Source organism: Photinus pyralis, unplaced genomic scaffold, assembly GCF_008802855.1.
Source record: "Photinus pyralis isolate 1611_PpyrPB1 unplaced genomic scaffold, Ppyr1.3 Ppyr1.4_LG3b, whole genome shotgun sequence".
Taxonomy (NCBI): domain Eukaryota; kingdom Metazoa; phylum Arthropoda; class Insecta; order Coleoptera; family Lampyridae; genus Photinus; species Photinus pyralis.
The window spans coordinates 5,705,206-5,727,470 of record NW_022170510.1 but is presented as its reverse complement, the minus strand read 5'-3'; the positions used below and the strand labels follow the sequence as shown (position 1 = coordinate 5,727,470).

The 22,265-nt window shown below is 35.0% G+C and overlaps 2 long non-coding RNA genes across 2 annotated transcripts; one reads left to right on the top strand and one right to left on the bottom strand.

The window, feature by feature from the left end:
- The first annotated feature begins 83 nt into the window (after positions 1–83).
- Positions 84–908, top strand: LOC116167166. Its single transcript, XR_004144459.1, has 3 exons — positions 84–594; positions 649–740; positions 792–908. It is a non-coding gene; the product is annotated as an uncharacterized LOC116167166 (long non-coding RNA).
- A 2-nt stretch (positions 909–910) lies between these two features.
- On the bottom strand, positions 911–1,506 carry LOC116167167. The gene is made up of 4 exons (XR_004144461.1): positions 1,364–1,506; positions 1,235–1,314; positions 1,073–1,181; positions 911–1,013 (listed from the first exon to the last, which is right to left on the bottom strand). It is a non-coding gene; the product is annotated as an uncharacterized LOC116167167 (long non-coding RNA).
- Between the last annotated feature and the right edge of the window lie 20,759 nt (positions 1,507–22,265).

The following is a 22,265-nucleotide window of genomic DNA, read 5'->3' as shown; positions in this document are numbered from 1 at the left end:
AACGGTTAAATTTTTGAACTAGTCCCACAAATAGAAAAATATAATTGTACATAATGAAGTACGGTTAGAGGTTTTGTTATACATGCATGTAGCGGAGAATAGTATACTTGTGAATGTAGATTGTAGTTATTGATCTCCAGTGGCGGAGACATTAGGAATTTCGTTGTTAATCATTTGTTCCCGTTTGCTACTGTTTTTACGCAAGCAACTGTTTTGCTAGGTTAGTAGGTTACTTATTATAGGATCCAGTCATCAATTTAAGGGCTGTAAGCGGCCTGCCATGTTTGTCAATGTAGGGAACGTCTATGTTGGTTTATCTGAGGAATTTTTGGAGGTCTTTAGGTCAGAGCCGGTATCTTCAAAACCGATAATAACGTTGAAAATCCTTCCTTTTTGATCACCGACCGTTGTGGCACTCCCATGTTTGAGGAAATCGTTAAATCCTTAATTATTGGAAATTTGTCAGTACTCCAGTCTTCTGGGTTAATTACGAAAAGCGATAGTAATTGGTATTGCCGTGTATCATTGTGGATACGTTTATTTTGGGCAATTCTTCACCTTTAGTGTGGTTTTGTTATCGCTTAACGTTCTGAGGTAAGCGCCATTTTGTACACATTGTAGATTGGTAACGATGTTCGTTCTTTTAAGGCTGACTGGATTGGGAAAAAACCCTGTACGTGTATTGCACTGCTTATTGGTTGAAATTGTTCAACGTAGGGATATTTCCGAAAATTGTACAGGTACGGCTTGAGGCTTTGAAATTCCAAAGACTTATTCTTTTGACCTTTTAGGGTTTTTTTTTGTATTATTTGTCTAATTTAATAAATTACCTTCAAACTGGGAATCGGTAAATGGAATGCATATGTTTGGCTTGGCTGTGATTGTTGAAGATTGTTTACCTGCGAGTGGTGGGTGTTAATTGTACATCGCCTACCAGCTTTTATCGTCACCCCGTATTAGAAAGTGGTGTCGCCTGGTCCACGCCATCTAGTGGGCTGAATGGCCATCTGGAACTGTACAACCGTCTCAGAAGCTGCTTCAATAGGATAAATAAAATACTCAAATAACTTACCAAGGCAAGCTCGACTGCAACTACATTACTCCCTGTAAGTTCAAACCCGTAAGTACTTTTGTTAAGGGTATGGCCATACTTATCAAGCATATCAGCACGCCTATGTGATCTGTACAGTAGGTACGTTGTCTGTTTATTATTGTTATAATCTTATATACTTACCGGTTAACGAATATTTTATTGTTGCCGCAGTTTTGCTTTGTTGTTTGTTATGTACCCATGCAGCATCTGATTTTAGCTACCTATTTGCTTATTTATTATATGTATTGAAACAAGGTTGAGTTTTCTTACCGAACATCTGATCGGCAGAGTAACGAGGCAACCGAAGCTGCTAGGAATCACGCCTGGAGAGGTGGGTATCATTACCCGCCGATATTTGGAATAGTTTCTCATGCTCGTCTGTAGTATCATTGTGTAGATTCGTTGCACTATGGTAGTATATAAATTTTCGTGATAGACGCATGAAAACGTTTATGCGCTTTTTCGCGAAATTTGGCCACTCCTTTCTCCATTCCGATCGTATTATTGTATTATTAATTAAAACGTAGAAAGTCGCATTGCTGCTTGGGACTTCTTTCTTGATTTCAATCAATCAGAATAGCAATCGTCGCAAAAGTGTTAAAAATGTCGCAATACAACACTGATCGCTATACTAAATTGCATTTCTTACGGAAAACTTAGATACTATTTCTGTTTATTGCGCATAAATTCACGATTGTCTTTAAAAGGTTAAAACTAGGTCATAATACAATCGCTACCAACTTGAAGATTTCATCAAAGGTTGTCGGAGGAACGAAATCATTCAACGTTCAACCACCATAATCACGATTAGTTACGTAAAAATAAGAATTCCTCATATCAATTATTTCCTACTTAGTAGTAGAGAACCAAAATTATTTTAATAAATTGAAAATGTCCCCTTTTCCATTTACCTATTGTCCTCGTCTCCGCAGGAATCTCGTGCTTCACGACGTGTAATTGATATTTTTAGAATTATACAGTTACCCTCTAAAATTTCTGTAATTTACTTGGTCCTTTAATAGATTTTCTAATGAAAAAGGGTTAAGTATATACCCCTTTAAAATAGATAATTAGCAATTTCGCGGGTAGTAAAACCAAACATTATCTTGTACACCTACTCATTATCAATCTCATCTTTTTTTGTTGAAAAACATCATCGTGTAATTAATGACTTTTTTTCTAATTTTATGCTAAGGTCTTAATTCTAAATGGGACCCACGACAATTTGCTTGTGGTTTTAAGTTACCTAATAACCTTTCGCAATTTTTAAATAAATGAAGGGGGTTAATGATCGAAGGGTAGCGAACACCATGGGTGGTCACGGTGGTTACCGTTCCGCATGCGAGGCCGTGCCCAAATGTCAAAAATTTGTGCGGGTGCCTGATGAATTATGTGAATTTTATTTCTGATTGCCTTTCAGCAGATTACTATCTAAGAAGTTGGTGATATTTTTCCCTGCCGACAACCAAAATTTTTCTTAAACGAAAGGGTTTATTAAAATGTAGAATATTTAATCGTTTCAGAGAGTATTATTATGGATTTATTCAATGGAATACAAACGTTTATGTAAATAGTACGTTTATTATAATTAAAATCCTATTAGGATACCCTTCTATATAGACATTAAGAACCAACAAGGCATTACCTAATAATAATAGTTTAAACGATATCTAATTTATATATTAAAAGCATTAAGGAATATTATCCAGTTTTTTCTCTCGAAAATGGCTGGACATGTTGACTACTTAATGCGTATATACGTCTTTGATTCTGTTGGATTATAGCTAAATAACTTCTGCTAGTGATGTAACGTGTATAATTAGTGAAGGGTGTTAATGATACAGTTTGACGCCTTTATTGTTCGCATCCAAAGAAACGGCTATACCGACAATTAAAATATAATTGACGGTGCACCTTTAAATAACGGTCGCGGAACAAAAGGGTTCAAACATCACTAGGAATGTATTGCCAAATCATACGTTTTCGACAATCTACGCTTAAAAAACAAGTTCCTCAATTAAAGCCTAATAAATCCATATATAAAAATGTGACGATCTATTTCTAATATGATTTAATTTAAATTTACAAAGAGGTTGTATAGGTACAACGAAAGTAAACATCGATTTAACAAGTAGAATCTGGAATGTGTAATAAGATCAAACCCCTTCGAACAACAATGGTAAAATTTGACCAGACAGTTTTGTTAATATAGCCAATAATGAACACTTACACAGGGTCACATTTTTCGTGGTGTGGGAATCTATGTTGGGGTAAATTTCCTAAAGATAAAAAGCTTCTTTGTTGGTTCCAATGGGGGCAAATTGCTATATTTGAACCTCATTCTTAAAATGAACATTATTGTGCATGATGTGCAAACTCTGTTGATTTTAATAAGATTTTTGATAAGAAACTCCATTTTGTATTTAAAATTTTTATGTTTTATAAATTTTAGAAATTTAGAGTATGAGAATAATTTGAATATTTGATTGTTTTACTTATAATCTAAGCTAAATAGCTCTAAAATAGCTCTAAAATAATTTATTTATATTATTATAGCTTGTTTTATAATAAAAAAGGAGACGTTGAACCGTTTCCGAGATCTCACGATTTCTGAAAAAAAACCATCTTCTTCAAGGGGGTGAAAAATCTATTTTTTTTCCATCGTACAGATGCTCCAGGTAGCAAAATTTTCGTAAGGACTTATATTTTAATAATCAAACATCGAATTCTTTTGCTTCCTGAACAATTTGTTTTTGTTCACTAACTCTTCTTCCTGCCTGTTTCACACCTGATGCGATTGCACTGGGTCTGTTGCAGATTTTGCAAGTTTTTCAACAGGCCCAGCGTAATTGCTTCAGCTGTAAAATAGGCAGGAAGAAGAGTCAGTGAACAAAAACAAATTGTTCAAGAAGCAAAATAATTCGATTTTACTTCGAATTTGCTTTTATTGCGGTAAAAATTCAGAAAAGAGAACTAATAATAAAGATGTTTTGACTAAAACAGTTGAGCATAAGGAAACAAAAGAGAATATTTTAGCAATATTAAAGAGAAGCAAGAAGACAAATTGCGAAAAAATATTTATTAAAATCCAACACGGTGATTTATCATGTCAAAAATCGTGTATATCTTAAAACTGTTTTTTCAGTTTTTGGCGATTTTCTCGATGTTTTTCTATAGAAATAATATTTTTTTTATTTTTGTTTGTTAAAATATGTCTTCCCAAACATGTTGCTACTTGCTATTTTAGTTATTTTTCCCTAATTTCTAATCATTTCACTTGCATGAAAAACCCGGTTTGAACCGGTAACTAATTTTTGTGTCAAAAAATATTATACAGGGTGGCCATTTGTAAACGAAACAGAGCCTATTTTGGGAACCTCAAAACATTTACGAAAAAACCCTCGGAGCCGTCAATTTTTGATTCAAGGGGGAACCATTTTTTGCTAGTTTCTCCCCTCTAAGGGCAAAGCCCTAGCGGGGGTGACGACCGCCCCCAAAATTTTAAATCGAATGGGGGGTCGAGTAATACCTTATTTTGAAGGTATTTTTATGTGGATTATAACCCTTCAGTTTTAAATCGCTACTAATATGACTAGCCGATACAGGGGCTAATAAAAGTTGCAAAAATGTGTCAACATTTTCTTATGAAAAAAAATTCTTGTAAATGAATTAGTTAAATAACAAAAATTAATACAACTAATACAGGATATTTGTGCTCAAACGGGCATCTAGCTGGAAAGTTGTGGGGTAGTTTTGATTTCTTTGATTCTATATGTTTTTGGGGTGATGAATCCGAATCTGAGGTTTGCCAACAAAATTTCATGACGCAACATTAAAAAAAATACAAAAGAAGTTGAAAAAGATATTTTTTTGGCAGTTTTGTGCTTACAACTGGAAAACTATCAACTTTTCGAAAATAACCTTCCTATTCAAAATGAAAGTACTTAAAATTTCCTACAGACCCCACTATTTAGTTTTTTTCCTCGATGAACCGTTCGGGCTCGAGCGCCAGTTGAAAATTGGCGTATTTCGGCTGTATCCGCAAATACTCATCATTTATTATTATTTTATTATTATTCTGTGCAAATATAAATCCATACTTTTCATTGTCTACCGGTCTCCTCAAAAGATTTTATAGCTGTTCCGTCTGGTATAAAACTCTCCCACTCCTTCACAGATGAGCCAAGGCCCTTTACGTCCCCGTGCACCTACGTTTGCAGTCTCGAGGCCCTCCTCCCATACACATACATACACAAGCGCACAAAGTTACACAGATGGACGGACGGACAGTCCAAAATCATGAACTCGCTTTTTGTCGCTGGCTAACATGTAAACAGAAAAGAAATAAATCGGGTTCAGTTGTTAGCAGACATAACTTGCGTTACCCCACTCCGAGAAGTACGTGATTCTTCAGAACACCGGAGCAAGAGGGATAATGCCGTTGAATAGGAAATCAATATACCCCTTTTGCCATTTGAATTTTTTGAATTAATAATGACCACAGCGCCACTTTCCCAAATTCAACAATAATTATCCAAATATGCTACGGTAGGGTTTTGTGATTTCTTTATCTGGTTCGGAAGAGAGTGGGAATAATTTTAGATAGCACAGTATAAGTATTATATATTATAAATAATATAATATGATATACTGTTGTTCGTTAGAAATTAACTTTTCATACAATTCTGGACTACAATAAACACCTCGAACGTTATGAAAATGAGAAAAAACCACCCTTACATATAAAATTCAAATAATAGTAGGTAAATGCAAGGAATTCACTTATTGACAACGCTTAATATTAATTTAAGGTTTTAGTGCGAAAAAACTATGTTTTGTGGAGACAGCCGAAATACGTCAATTTTCAACTGGCGCTTGAGCCCGAACGGTTTATCGAAGAAAAAAACTAAATAGTGGAATCTGCAGGAAATTTTATGTACTTTAATTTTGAATAAGAAGGTTATTTTCGAAAAGTTGATAGTTTTCCAGTTGTAAGCACAAAACTGACAAAAAAATATCTTTTTCAAATTCTTTTGTATTTTTTTCAATGTTGCGTCATGAAATTTTGTTAGCAAACCTCAGATTCGGATTCAGCACCCCAAAAAACATATGGCATCAAAGAAATCAAAACTACCCCACAACTTTCCTGGTAAAAATACAATTTAACTGGATTAAACAATAAATACAAAAAATGTTGTTCTCCTACATTCTGAACCGTACTTTTTGTTGTTGTTTTTTTTCTTTTTAATACCTGTAGGTGGCTATGCCAAATGATCAACACTTTCTGTTTAATGTATGTTTTTCTGACGAGTGCTCCTTTTTCCTAAACGGTACTGTGAATCGTCACAACTGTCGCTATTGGGTTGATTCAAATCCCAGACTATTTCGTGAGGTGCATACACAACGCCCCGAAAAATTGAATGTTTGGGCAGGCATTTTTGGTAACCATATCGTAGGCCCCTTCTTTTTACCTGGCAATCTAACAGGAGAGATGTACCTGGAGTTATTAGAAAATACGATTCATCCAGCATTAGTGGAGATACTAGAAAATAACAACGAGTACTTGGAAAATCGTCTAGTATTTCAGCAAGACGGTGCGCCACCCCACTATGCTGCAAGGGTTCGTCAATATTTGAACCAAACGTTTCCAGGACAATGGATTGGAAGAAGAGGAGCTATTGAATGGCCTCTTCGTTCCCCGGACTTAAGTCCGTTAGATTTTTTTTATGGGGACTTTTAAAAACTAAAATTTATGCTAGTCAGCCAACATCGCTAGAGAACTTGCGACAAAGAATAATTAATGAATGTCGTCAAATCACCCCAGAAGTTTTGCAAAATGTACGGGAAAGGTTTGAACAAAACCTGTATTATTGTATGGAAGTCGAAGGTCAACATTTTCAACATTTACTTGATTGATTTTAGCTTTGAGCACTTAAAATAAAACTGATTTAAATCTTAAGAGTTATAATCTACATAAATATACATTCAAAATAAGGTATCACTCGACCCCCTATTCGATTTAAATTTTGGGGGCACTTGTCACCCCCGCTATGACTTTGCCCTCAGCGGGGCGAAACTAGCAAAAAAATGGTTCCTCCTTGGATCAAAAATTGAGGGGTCCGAGGATTTTTTTGTAAATGTTTTGAGGTCCTCAAAATAGGCTCTGTTTCGTTTTCAAATGGCCACCCTGTATAGCCTAGACTATTATTCTTTCCTTACGGCTGGCGGTCATTTTCTGTTTTTCTAATTTTTAGCTATTCCTAGCGATCGCCGTTTTTTGGACATGTTAAAATTACATCAAACGTCGAAGTTTAGACCATTTTAAGCTACTTTTAAAGCGTACGTGCGTTGGTTATTTTCCGAGGTAACACGGCTCGACGGTTTTTGTTCAAATTTTGGATATGCTTAAATATATTAGACATGCGGAAACGACAAATATCGGATTTTTGAAAAAAAAAATTTTCAAATAGCAACCTATTTAATTAGGATATTTGAAAGACCTTATTTTTCTGTGTACAACCTCCAAAAATTATGATAGGTTTTATTCCAAAAAACGGCAAAAAAAGTATCAAAGTTAAAAAACAAAAAAAAATTTTTCGACAAAACTGTTGTTGCTTTCAGTAAAATTTTGGCAGTGTACATTAGGCATAAAAGATGTAAAAGTGATCAACACTAAATATGAGTTTTTAACGCCGTGACGTCATACAACTGTTTTTTCAAATAGTTATTAACGAGGAAGGTTTTCGAATGGTTACCAATTCATATACAACTATTAACCGGGAGCAACGTTGCTTGAATGTAGATAATAAATAAATCATTAGTAATAAATATAAACAAGAGTAAAAAAAAGAAAGAAAGGACGTATCATAACAAATTATTGACTCTCGCGAACTAATTAGAATTATTAGTTTAATAAGGGGTAAATTTTGTCCGAGGATAACAATAGAATTCCGACCAAACGAATAACTTCAGGGGCAATATATTGGAGTTTAACTGCATAAACGAGACGAGTTGGGGTGTAGCCGAGAGGTCACTTCTTTTTTAATCTGTATCTACCAGTTCCGATAATCTCAAATTTCATAATTATGGAAGGGTCCATTTAATGATTATATGCATATTTTCACAACTGTCACTTAAGAGTCAAGTGTAGTGCAAATAATTTTTTTAAATGGAAAGCTAAAAAAATAGCTATACCATTTTCAAAAAAGTCTACACAATATTAACTTTATTGTTTGAATTGGTTTGTAATTGTAACTGTGAAAAATTCAACATTATCAACATTATTTCTTTATTATTAATTATTATACAGGGTGACAATTTGAAAACTTACCACCCCCCATATCTTAGTAAATAAACGAGATATTTAAAAAAGTCAAAATCCGTTTCGGTAATTCGGAGGGGGAATCACAATGACATAGTTGGCGACGCACCCCCTCTAACCCCCTGCGCCCCAGCCAAAACCCCCAGCCCCAACTTTTAAATCTTAATAGTGACCCCCCATGTGTGATACGTCGTTGGAAAGCTCTGAAAAAATGCTTTCCAACCATACCAAATAGCATTACATTTAGTTTAGTAATTATCGTGCAAATCAAAAAATAAACATGGAAAATCGTATTTAACTTGAACTTCCAAAGCCGACTCGACAGCAACTCATTTTTGATCGCGCGTTATAATCTATTCTCAAACTCTTGTCGAACCTTTCCAATGTTGGTTTTGCAATATTTCGACATTCTTGAATTATTCTCTGTCTTAGTTCGTCTATGTTCGCCGGTTGCGTTTTAAATACGACAGATTTCAAATGTATTATATTAGTTTATTTTTTGATTTGCACGATAATTACTAACCTAAATGTAATGCTATTTGGTATGGTTGGAAAGCATTTTTTCAGAGCTTTCCAACGACGTATCACACATGGGGGGTCACTATTTAAGATTTAAAAGTTGGGGTGGCTGGGGCGCAGGGGGTTGGAGGGGGTGCGTCGCCAACTATGTCATTGTGATTCCCCCTCCGAATTACCGAAACGGATTTTGATTTTTTTAAATATCTCGTTTATTTAATAAGATATGGGGGGTGGTAAGTTTTCAAATTGTCACCCTGTATGAACAATAAATTATAAAAAGTAAATATAGATGCTATACACATCTATATTTACTTTTTATAATTTATATACTGCAAAATAAACACTATTATAGAAAAAGATAAATACAGTAAAAAAAAAGTAAACAAACAGTAACAAAAAAGGATACTTGTATATATAATAGTACACTTAATCTTGCAAAGTAGAAAGCATTTCTATGAACGAAGGCAAAATAAATTCGAGCTTAAAACATTCGATAATGAATTATAATTAATGTCACAGTTCTGGCAAGTGGCAATGCATATTAATATTACATGCCATTGTTTAAGATGGGGTTCTACCAGGAAGATTAGAGTAGATGAATAAGTGAAGGTGTCTAAATACCTGGTACAATACATTGGAATAATAAATTACAGTTTTCAAGTAAATAAGGTCAGTATAAACTTTAGATCACACTTGCTTTTGGAGGTGATAATGATCTCTATATTTACTTGCGAAATAATATAAACGATTTAAATTCTTATCCTTACACTATTTGTGATGTCAATCGACAGAATTAAAAAGAACTGAGTGGAAAATTCTCATTCTGGTTTCATAAACATGCAGCAACAGTAAAAATTTGATTATACCGCAACTGGACTTGATCAAACAAGTGGCAAATCAGCATTTGCATGAAGAAAGCGCATTTTTGGTGATTCATATCAGTAGTTTATTAGCAAACTTTATCTATCTCACGAGTAATCTAAGTCAAAATACGCTAGAGCACTATAGCAGAAAGCTTTTAGTGAAAATTTGAAGAGTAGAGCTATTGTAATTGCTGAGATCTCGGCCGAACAGCCAGCCAGTCAATAATGGCGTATTTTTGTTTTCAAAAATGTGCGAAAAATAAAAATGCAACAATACCTACCAATATTTCCCACGACTTCAAATTGTTGTCTGTTAAAATAGGTAAGTAATGGTTTTAAAATGAATATGAAGTTATTATGAAGTTATTATACACGAATATACACGCAGTTAATAATACTAATTTTTGCGTAAAGAAACGTCAATATTACGGCCACGCAAGTACCAGTTGATGAGTGGGACCCGCTAATTAACGAAGTACGCCATTACGTCATTATCCAAATACGCAATACGCACAACAATCAAGCAAATTAAACCGGAAAGGCATCGAAGAGATCTAATAAAAATTTGGTTAATTGATATTTGAATGGGACCGGGCTTCAAGTTAAGAGAGGTTCATTTTTTCTACCCAGCAGTCAACCACCAAATGAATGGGAGTTATGAAACCCGTTACATTTGATATTATTTAGATCCGGTCAGGTAGAAATGCGATTCCCGGTCCTATTCCACACATGTTCGGCATTTGTATATTATAGGTGAAGGTGGGTACGTCATACTTAAAAATTAGAGCGGTGGTGCGACAAAAATCGCAGATCGTAGTGACAGGTACTTAAAATTGCGACAGTCAAAACACTCGTTATAATCGGGCTAAGAAAATAACGAATTATTTTCCAAAGGGCGATGGTCGCAAAGAGGTTGGATGTGGCGTGCTGCTTCATATATAAGTGGCAACAGATGGTTGATTTGCTTCCATGATTGCTACCCCCGGTTAATATTTTGGAAAAACAGGAGGAATTTTCGGCCGAGCCGGTAGGAGGTTACGCAGAAACAAGGGTAACGCTTATTTATTAACTCTAATTTCATCAATAAATTGGCTTCTTTTAGGAAATCGAAATCTTCAAGAGATTATGAAGAGCTCAGATCTGAAAGAATTAACAACCGTTTAACTTCATTTTATTTTGTTTCTGCACAGTCACCCGCCAACAAATATTCGATTAAGTTACATCAATAGCAGATAATCATATACAATGACCAAACTAAACGCTTTTCTATAATCAACCTGGTCGGTGGTCTCACCCCTACATTCTTTATAAAATATTGCACTTCTTTATTATTATTAAAATAGTCACACCGATTTCTCCTCGAGCCGCAATTTTCGACAAGTCGCCCTGACAGTGATAAATAGATTTACGGAAGGGTACAACATTCTCATTCTTCCAGGTTTTGTGCAAAACGCGACACGCCCATCAAACGAAGGTATACTCTGTTGTTCGCAGAAATATTTGTTTTCGTAATTGGCCGATCCCAACCCTTACATAACTTTGAAAAACAACGACGCTAACCGAAATTACCGCACCGGAATTCTTTATGTACGGCGGATCACCGCAAAATATAATTTCAAAGCATCAAATTACACGGACGGGGTGATAGTTTCCGGCAGGAGCGTTTAGATGGAAAGGCGAGATGAAATTAATGGGACATATCTTATACTGATGGTGCCATATATCGCTCACAGGGATTAGTTTATTATTAAGCAAGGGTATCGGACCACCTCGAAGATATTTAGGGTTGATTAGGCCAGGAATTACATATATTAGTTTGTATTGTTGATGCAATGTTATTTAGATTAATTACGAGAATCGTTTCCTTTAACCCATTCTTTTGGTATTAAAAGTAGAAGGTTGCTGGAAGGAAGTTCACATTACTAATATTCAAGGAAGCCTCACTAATTTTTGCGGAAACTATGATTTCTTACTTCATAAGGCATATTCCTGTCTTTACTTTATGAAAGACTTTTGCGTTTACGTTTATTAATTGTTATCAATCACATTCACTAACTCCGAAAAGGTATAAATAAATGGCTTATTCTGCATTTATCCTGGCATTTATCGATATAATCTACATATGAAAAAAGGTATCAAAAAAATTTCAAAAATTCCTACCGTATTTGAGATCTGTAGGAACATATCTACATACATACAGAGTGAATAGTGATTTTTAAAGGCTCATTTCATTTATGACACATTATTCATAATAATAATTAAAGGATCATAAAAAATTAACTCTGATGTAGTCTTTATTTTTACGAATACTATGAAAAGAATTAATCTGTTCATCGTTTAAGTAACAAAAAAACTTTAATTGAAACATTTCTTGTATTGAATATTGAAATTGATTTAAATTTGTATCCAAAATACAGAACCGTACGTAAAGTTTGTTTGTAGTAATTGTAGTGTCCGTTTTATGTAAAAATCTGCTGGTTTGAATACCGGATTTCAACAGTAATCTACAGTGGGTTCATCGACGAAAGGATTATGATATATGAAACTAATGTGAATAGATTTCTGAACATTTCTGTATAGCTTTGTCCCCCTTAAATATGAAGTTAACGTATTTTTTATCTGTAGATTTTTTGTTGAAGCCTTCAATGGGCGATATCGTTTTTTATATTAGAGGTATCACAAAATGGCCAAAACCGTTTCGGTAGAATCGAGGGGGAACCAAAATGGTCATATAAAGAAGGAACCAACTTCAACCTCGTACCCCCCGCCTCCCCCATGCCTAAATTTTGATTTGTGATGTATCACTTGTGATACATCATTGGAAAGCTCTTAAAAAATGCTTTTCAGAAATACCAACACTGGTACATTTAAACTGCCCATTCACAATTTATTACACTAAAATTTGAACTCCGCAAATAGACAACTTTTATTTAATAAAATGTTCAAAATGTTCACCGTTTTGTTCTAAACAATACCACAAACGGTCTTCAAATTCATTTCTAACATTTTTAAACACTTCCCTGGAAAGTGAACGGCACTCCCTGACTATCCGGTAGCGAAGATCATTTATGGAAGCTGGTTCAGTTTTGTACACAACCGATTTTAAATGACCCCAAAGAAAGAAATCCAATGGTGTCAGATCTGGAGATCGTGCTGGCCATTCTATAGGACTTCTTCGTCCTATCCATTGTCCCGGAAATTTCTCATCTAAAAATTCACGAACAGCCATAGAGTAATGAGGAGGAGCCCCATCTTGTTGAAAATGTATGAAATCTTCAATCAAATTCATGTTTCCGTCAATTGGATTTATTTGATTCTCTATTTCATGAGTGATGAGAGGCTCGACGGTATTTTGTAGCATGTTTAGGTAAGTATCTCCAGTTAAATTTCCTTCGATAAACAGAGGACCAATAATGCTATCACCTAAGATACCTGCCCAGACGTTAATTTTTTGGGGCCGTTGAGTATGCCCCTCGCGAAAAAGATGAGGATTTTTATCGTCCCAATACCGGCAGTTATGTTTGTTCACATTTCCATTTAAAAAGAATGTACATTCATCACTAAAACAAATGTTTTTCACCAGTTCCGGATTATTTTGAATATTCTCGGTCATTATTTCACAAAATTGGATTCTTCGATCGGAGTCGTCTTCGGTTAGTTCCTGTACAATCTGCATCTTATAAGGGTAGAATTTGTGCACCTTAAGAGTTCGTCGTACAGTTTCTCGCGAAAGTCCGGTCATAGTCGCTGCTTTTCGAATAGATGATGTTGGGTTTGCACCAAAATGACCTAAAACTTCAATCTGAGTAGCTTCATCCATTATTCTTGGTCCGTCTCTTTTCTTATTTTCCACTGACCCAGTTTCTTCAAATTTAGTCACTAACATTGCAACATAAGTGTGACTGACACGTCGTTCTGGGTGTCGGGCATTAAAAACAGCTGCTGTTCTAAATGCAGATCGCGCTTCAGAACCATAGATGAAAATAATTTCAACTCTTTCGGCTAACGTGTACACCATTATGAAATCTTTAGTTAAATTCAAAATTTGTAATTTTCTTGCCAAGAAATACTAAAAACGAGACTAAAATAATAATAACCGATCAACAAATAAAGCAATAGAAAATTATTATTTACTAAAAATTGCTGTCATTGTTTTTCCAAAGCATCACTAGATCTAAGAAATTTTTTTTATTTCAAACACTGACAAATTCATCAAATACTCAAATTACTCATTTTTATTACATAAATTGTGAATGGGCAGTTTAAATGCACCAGTGTTGGTATTTCTGAAAAGCATTTTTTAAGAGCTTTCCAATGATGTATCACAAGTGATACGTCACAATTCAAAATTTAGGCATGGGGGTGGCGGGGGGTACGAGGTTGAAGTTGGTTCCTTCTTTATACGACCATTTTGCTTCCCCCTCGATTCTACCGAAACGGTTTTGGCCATTTTGTGATACCTCTAATATAAAAAACGATATCGCCCATTGAAAGTTTTAAAAGTGTCACCCTGTATTTGGGGTGGTATGCTTTTCAATTGACTCACTGTATATAAATATACAGTAAAATAAACACTTCGCGGGTTAGCAGGCAACTTACAAATGCCCGTATTATCTTAAGGGTTCCTTCGTTTAAAATTAAACTTCCTAAATCAATGGAAAACAAAATGAGTTCTATAACAGCAAATTGAAACTGAAATGACACAATAAGATACGTAATTCACGGCGAATGAACACAAGTCAATAATCAAATGTTTTACGGTACCTTTTAAATATTTTCCTCCTAGAGTTACGTCGACCCCATAGAAATTGACTAAATTCTGGATAATCCTATGACTTGGTGTATTGAACTATGTAGTAATGGCGGGCGATGTAGTCGTCTCCGATATACCTTCCAATAATTTATGTGCTGTTTGTGGCAAAAACACTGCAAAAAAACGTGTCAAGTTTGTCAAGTGCTGTAGTTTCTACCAAGATAGTTGTGCCAAATCAAAATTAAAGTTTGTATGTGTAATTGACAACGAATCCATCAATTGTTGTGAAAATCTATATACGTCAAATAATTGCAACGAGAATGACCTCTATGTAAGTGATAGTAAGCCTAGTGAAACTGATTACCTTAAAGCTATTATTCGCGACAAAAATCAATTGATTACTCTCCTATATGACAAGATTAAAGCTATGGAAGAAAAAATGATTTCTTTAAATAGTCGATATTCAGCTACCAATTTCGGTGTAGATAAAAGGCAAATTAACGATCGACCATCTTCGTCAAATAAAAATGTAAATGCTGGAATTATTTCCACATCAAATCCTACAAAACAAACACAGAAATCTGACTTGGCGAAATAATCGCCTAATGCTGATGCTGCCGACTGTATCTCTGTTAATATTTCTAATCAAGAATCTGTCACAAAAATCGCTTCATATGCGGATAAACTTACGAATAACAATCGCTCACCACAGATAAACGAGTTATGTAGTAAAACTGACGATGTCAATCAAAGATTAAAAAGCAACAACTACGAAGGAGACTGGGTAGTCAAAAAAACGCGAAGAATACGCAAAAAATCTCCCATGCGTGGCACCAATGCTACTGCTACAGATATAAAAGGTATTCCTAGATTGTACCAATTGTATATTAGTAGACTGCAACCAAATATTACTCAAGATGATGTAATCTCATTTCTTGCAAAAAATGACGTTTACAATGCCGAATGCAAGAAAATGATTTCTAAATTTCCTGACATCTACAGCAGTTTTAAACTCTCCGTGTATGAAGAGTATCTTGACATTATACGTCAGCCTAATATTTGGCCATCGGGAGTCACAATTGGGAAGTTTTTTCCACATCTGGACAAACTCAGAGAACGCCACAAAACACTAATATTAAGCCAAGCCACAACGTAACTGATCTACTAATTTTGAAATTTTTCATCTGAACATCCAATCGGTCTCTACTAAAATTTTGGAGCTGGAAGCTATTTTAGAATTAAATAAAAATGTTAACGTAGTGTGTCTGACTGAACACTGGTTAAACGATTGTGCTGCAAACCTTATTAGTGTAAACGGGTTTAAACTGATTTCACACTTTTCTAGACAGACACATATACACGGTGGTGTATTAATTTTAGTAAAAAACAATGTACAATGCGATCCTATTCTTATCACGAAGACCCTATCGAAAGAGATCGACTGCGAAATATCAGGTTTAGTTATCAAAGACTGTAATTTGATTATTATCTCGGTTTATCGGTCACCATTAGGTAATTTTAATACATTTACTGATACTCTTAACACTTTACTGTCAAAAATAGACATTTACAAAAATGTGATAATTTTATGTGGCGATTTTAATATAAGATTCTGTTCTAATGATAGGCAAGCCAAATATCTTGTTGATTTTTTACAAAGTTATAACTTATATCCTACAATATTTGAAAATACGAGATGCAACAATTGCATCGATAACATTTTTGTTAATTTTAAACGTGGTTATAGTTTTAATACGCGTGTCTATGAGACATGCATGTCTGATCATATGGCTCAGGTTATTAGTTTTGAAATAATTCATAGTACCACAGATTTAAATAGTATATTTAAATCTGTGATAGTACTAAACGTGTAAATAGTAGTTTAAAATTGTCCAAACCTATTACAAAGATGGGTAAATTTATGTTTTACCGCCTGCTTGAAAACTGCGACTGGTCCTTCATCGACGATGGTCCTAAAACCGCAGAGGACAAATTTTCTACTTTTATTACTACTTTTCTTAATTATTTTGATTGTAGTTTCCCCACCAAGGTTCGGAAGGGTGGAAGTACTAGAAGCATCGCTCGTAGATGGTATAACGATCGATTGAAAAATATGCATGATGTTCTACTGGTTCTTAATGGATGTTACAAAAGGGTGAGAAATGATGATCTACGTAAACTTGTGAGTAATTACCGTAAGCTTTACAAGGTTGCATTGCAAAATGCAAAAATTGCAACTAAGGATGCGTTTATAAAGGCATCTAGTTGTAAATCAAAAGCCATATGGCAAGTAATTAAACAAAACAACAATGATAACCAAATGCATACTCAAAATCTAACACCTAATGAGTTTAACAACTTTTTTGTTCAAATTGCTGATGAGATAAGTGCGTCACTACCTGTGCAGAACAATGATCCAATTACATATTTTAGTAATTTCAAAATCAACAACTCTACGTCGTTTGATTTTCAAGAAATATCTTTTAATGAGATGCATGATACAGTATCCAGCATTAATAATAGTGATTGTAGAGATCATTTTGACATCACGGCTGACATTGTGAAATCCGTGTTAAACGTCATAATTGTTCCATTAACTAAAATTATAAATGCCTGTATACGAAATTCAGTTTACCCCAATGAATTGAAAATATCCAAAGTTATTCCTCTGCATAAAAAGGGTTGTAAGGATAATCTTACAAACTATCGACCACTATCAATTGCTCCAGTCTTTTCTAATATTTTTGAAAAAATTAAAAAAAAACAAATTATGTCCTATTTTGAAGCAAAAAAGTTATTTTGCGACAGTCAATTTGGTTTTCGTAACAACCAATCCACTGCGAGTGCCATCTCGAAGTTAACCAACTTAATTTTAACCTGTTTTGAATCTAATGAAATTTGTGTTGCAAACTTTTTAGATTTCACTAAAGCCTTCGACCTTCGAGTAAACTTCCAAAATATAATTTCCAATATAAAAGCGTTATGTTGTTAGAATCGTATTTGAACGATCGAATTCAGTATGTAATATTTAATAACTGTGCATCGGGTTTTAAGCAAATTGAGACAGGTGTGCCTCAAGGTTCAGTACTTGGCCCAGTACTTTTCCTAATATATATTAACGACATTGCTCAGGTAACCAAGCATGATGAGTTAATTTTATATGCAGATGATACTACTTTATTAAATAAATGTAACACCATAACTGACTACACAAGCACCGGTATTAATATTGTTGAAGAGTGGTTTACTGATAATAAGTTGCTCGTAAATCATGATAAATCAGTTAAGTGTATATTTAGTTTAAAACAAATTGATCAAATCAATAATACTGGTTCATTAAAATTCCTGGGTGTATATCTTGACCCGAAATTGAATTGATCTGAGCACTGCAATCAGGTGTGCACAAAAGTTTGAGGAGTTTGAAATCAATGACATCTCATGAAATTATGCTAAATGCTTACTATGGTTACTTCCATTCAGCCATAACTGCATGGGGACATTCTTCTGGGGTTAAACGGATTTTTGCTATACAAAGACGTGCGATTAGGATACTCACTAATTTAGGCTACAGAAGTTGTTGTGGGTGTAAGTTTGTTGAACATGGTATTTTAACCCTTCCCAGCTTGTACATTCTACATTGTATATTATTCATAAAAGAAAACATTGCCAATTTTAGTGGTGAATCCAAGTATCCCAAAGCAGATATAGACTTTCACCTATAAAAGTGTATTATATATGCTACCTAATTCCAGTATATCTGGTTGAGAAGGAATTATTGAAATATTTCATGGAGTAGAGTATTCGGCGGATACTCATCGTACGATACTAAAGGAACTTTGCTAACATGAGTAGAGACTTTCGAAAGAATTCTCAACGATATATAATTAAAGGTGAATAAGGGAACTAATTCAACCTGAAAATCTCTTGATTTGTAGAAATAAAAGAATTATATTTGTGCTATTATTTCCTTAAATCAACAATTGAAGGAACATGCCCTGGTATTTACTCTAAAGAACTAAACTTTCACGTTATCTAACCCCCTACTCTATTCCAGGAAAAATTGGTAGGACTAACGCTTAATGCAAGAAAAGTTCTTACGCAGAACATAAGGAGCAAAACTGTCAAAATCTCCAGTTACAGCAGGGCTGCCGTGCAGGCAATTCGCTACTGTAAAATTACCTCTAGGTTGGTTTCCGAATGTCCATGCATTAGAACAAGTAGCAAACAACCCTTGAGCCCGTATGGGTTAAAGGGCATGCTAGAATAAAAATTAAATGGAAAAGACGATGACGTAATATTTCAAGACGGCTAACCAGAACTTGATGTTAGATTGAGGACCATTTCGCAACCTTGCCCGTTTCTGCACAGGGCTGTCAAGGAAAAAACCTAATGTTACCTGTGAGCACACTTTCGGGGCAGTGCAAACTAAAGAAGCATATGCACCAGATAGGTGCAGGAAAATCACAATCTTGTAGATGATGTTACGTAGACGACGAGCACACCACATACCTTGTGAATATCCCACTCTAGTGCAACTGAGACAATCCATGTTCGGGGTACCCTAACCGAACTTCTCTACGATTAGATCCGTTTCCCTTTCCAGCGTCCTTAGGTTCATTTCACGTGTGGGATGGCTTGAGTGACGTTGCGGGGTCAGACGACTCTAGTAAGGGAGAGTCTGAATGTGAAGAGTAGACCTCGGACTCAATAAGAAAATCTGCACGCAAACGCAAAAGGAAAATTCGTACCCACCCTTCGTATGAAGCGGTATATATTCAGGTTTGCCCATTTTAAAATTCCAAAAATTTAACGGACCCCCGTTACAATTCAAAACCTATGACGTCAGCCTGTATTAGAAATATTCATTATTTTCGGATCTATTGGACGCCCGGTAGAAGTTTTGCCTCATTCTCATCGATCAACATTATTCACCTGCATAAAAATATCGGTTGCCTGAGTAGTACAATCAAACGATCGCTTCTTATCCTTAATAAAGCTAAAACGCCACCGTACTTATAAGTGAACCTCGATACGTTAAATTTTAGTTTTATTTTTATACCACATTTGGCCTACTCATACTCAAAAGTACTTTCTAAAGTGACACGGGGTGTCCCACTTCGAGTGAAACTGTATGATTTTTTTTATTATTGATTATTATAACGGGTAGGTTCAATAGGAAGGATTTTGGTCTTTGTGTGTTGACTAAAGTTCTGTTTAGAAAAAAATGGGGATCCTATTACCACCTATATCTATTAGAATGTGAGGCCACAATTCGTTAGAATTCAGTGCACTGCCTGTGCCGTCATTTGATCTAATCGAGTGCGTCCGTTACGTTGTTAACAGTGCGGCACATCAATAAACTACCGTACATGTACTAAGCGAACAAATTGGCATCTTAACCATATACGTCAAGTGACGTCACACGCTGAAACGAAGTTATTTTTCCAAGCGCAACTTTAAAATCTTGTAACTTTTTCATTTGTGGAGTTATTTTAATGATTCATTTGCAGTTTTGTTTCATTTCACTTAAGTATTCATAATAATCAATTTACAACAAAAAAAACTGGAAACTTCTCCATTCCCTCCATTATTAATAAACAGAACACCGAACCGAACTGTACTGTAAGGTTTATTAAAGTGTTATTGTGGTTTATTGGAGCTTTATTTTACTTTTTGTAGTTTCGATATAGGCAAAAATATTTCTAGACCATTTTGTGCTCATTTAAACAATCGTTAAAAACAGAAAAGTTGGTACAGCAATATCATCAGACAAACGATAAAACGCATTGCCGTGGGACACAAGAACTAAATTTTGTGCCTTTCCTAACGTCCTCAATTTTTAGAAAATTCCCTTGGAAACGTAGTATGTGACATAAGTTTCCCTTATGTGCAGGAACAAAAGGTTGAGTACTTTCAAACTTCTTCATTATTGCAACGAAGGAAATGATTGAAATATGTAAATAAATAAATAATAATAGCAAACGTACCACAATAAATCAAATGACATGATTACCTAGGTATGCTACCGATAATAAATTTCTGCTACCAATTTTTAACAATGAAGTCTAAATGGGAGGACAATGGGCTGGCGTTCGAGAGAGGGTGGAATAGTTTATAAATTCTTTGCAACGTTATATGAAATTGCAATATCAAGTTGGTACTTAGTATACACCTTTTCAATTCTTTAGCTTCCCTCATCTAATTTGCGACAGTATCGGACCTTTTAAATGACTACACTAATATTTTGTTATAAATCACCTTTGAGCATATTTGGCCGCGAGTGCCGCCTCCTACCGAATAAGTTATAAATTTGGGTGAAAAATTGAAAACCGTCCCGGTGGGCTGGGATTAAAATAGTCCCACTACTTTACGATGTGGGGATTAGTCTTGATTACAGGGCGCTAATTTGCACTTTGTTAAACGGACCTTTTCTAATAAATTATAATCGTTTCAGTTTAGGCGATCTTAAATCATTTTCGTTTGCAATTTTATTTTCGGTGGTAGATAGATGATAATCGAGTGGCGTTGCGTTCAGTTTTAGTAGCTATAATAAATAAGTACCTACTAAACACCGACCGCTCTTTCCGGTATTATCTAAATATCTACGTGTAAGGTAATCAAGTAGTACCTTAAAAGTCGACACTACATAAAATATCTAAAATACTATTAAAGCCGGACGATGTCGTAAAAATGTCCATAGGCTTATTTACGACGATCGTTTGCACTTCTGTTTGTGCTTTCAGATATTTTTCTTCAGTCGTAATTTCTGTTCCTGTCCTGTTAAAGCTCCTTTCCCCTTCCGAGTCGAGTTATTATCTATTTAATTTCGTACAAGTGTAATGCGAGGGCGCGTGGCAAAGCAAAACTTCCGTGCAAACTTTCCGACAGTTGGTAAGCGAGACGATTTTTGACCGGAACTGCAGCAGATTTTAGGATTCGGATGATTGTGTGTATGTATAGACGCATTTAATATACTTGATGGTATAATGAATACCAAAAGTCGTTCGTGTTTGGGGATTATGTGTCGGTTAGGACAATATCTATTACCTTTCTAATTGATTTGTAATTCGTCCCGTTCTTATCGATAAAAACCAATAAAGGACTTCGGCGCGACTGCTGTTACAACCAAATACCTACTGCCTTACCTGGAAGGTTTCTTCTTGTCCTTAGATGTTATGTTAAAGGATTTGTATAGGACGTTGAAAAAACCTTTAAACATGAACAATATTAAATTTAAAAATAGGTTTCTCTCCTCACTCTCTTTGCCCTAAGCAGCAGAAATATCCTTGTTCTTACCCAAGTTTTCGTTCATCCACTGCTCCGGCGTAACCCAATTCTACTAAGCTGCTTCCGCAGTCTCCTGTTGATGAGAAAAGTTGACTCAACCAGCAGTTCATTGTATCATGAGTTCAACCACACAGAACTACATCATAGATATGTATAAATCAGAAGGAAAAAAACGACGTTCTCTAACAATTTTGCATTACCAGATTACTTCGAGCTATCTAAGGTATCTTGAGGCTTACCAGAATCGTTAAATTACTTAAAGAAGTACTCGAAATCGGAAGTACTCCTAAGTGTTGTACAAATTTCCGAAATTAACTTAATGCCTCCTTTCACATTAAATTAGCGCTTATGAAACAGTCTGTCGAGGATTCGATCCTGAATGGGAAACGTCCCAGTTCATTCTGTAATGGGATATTACATAAGGAATTA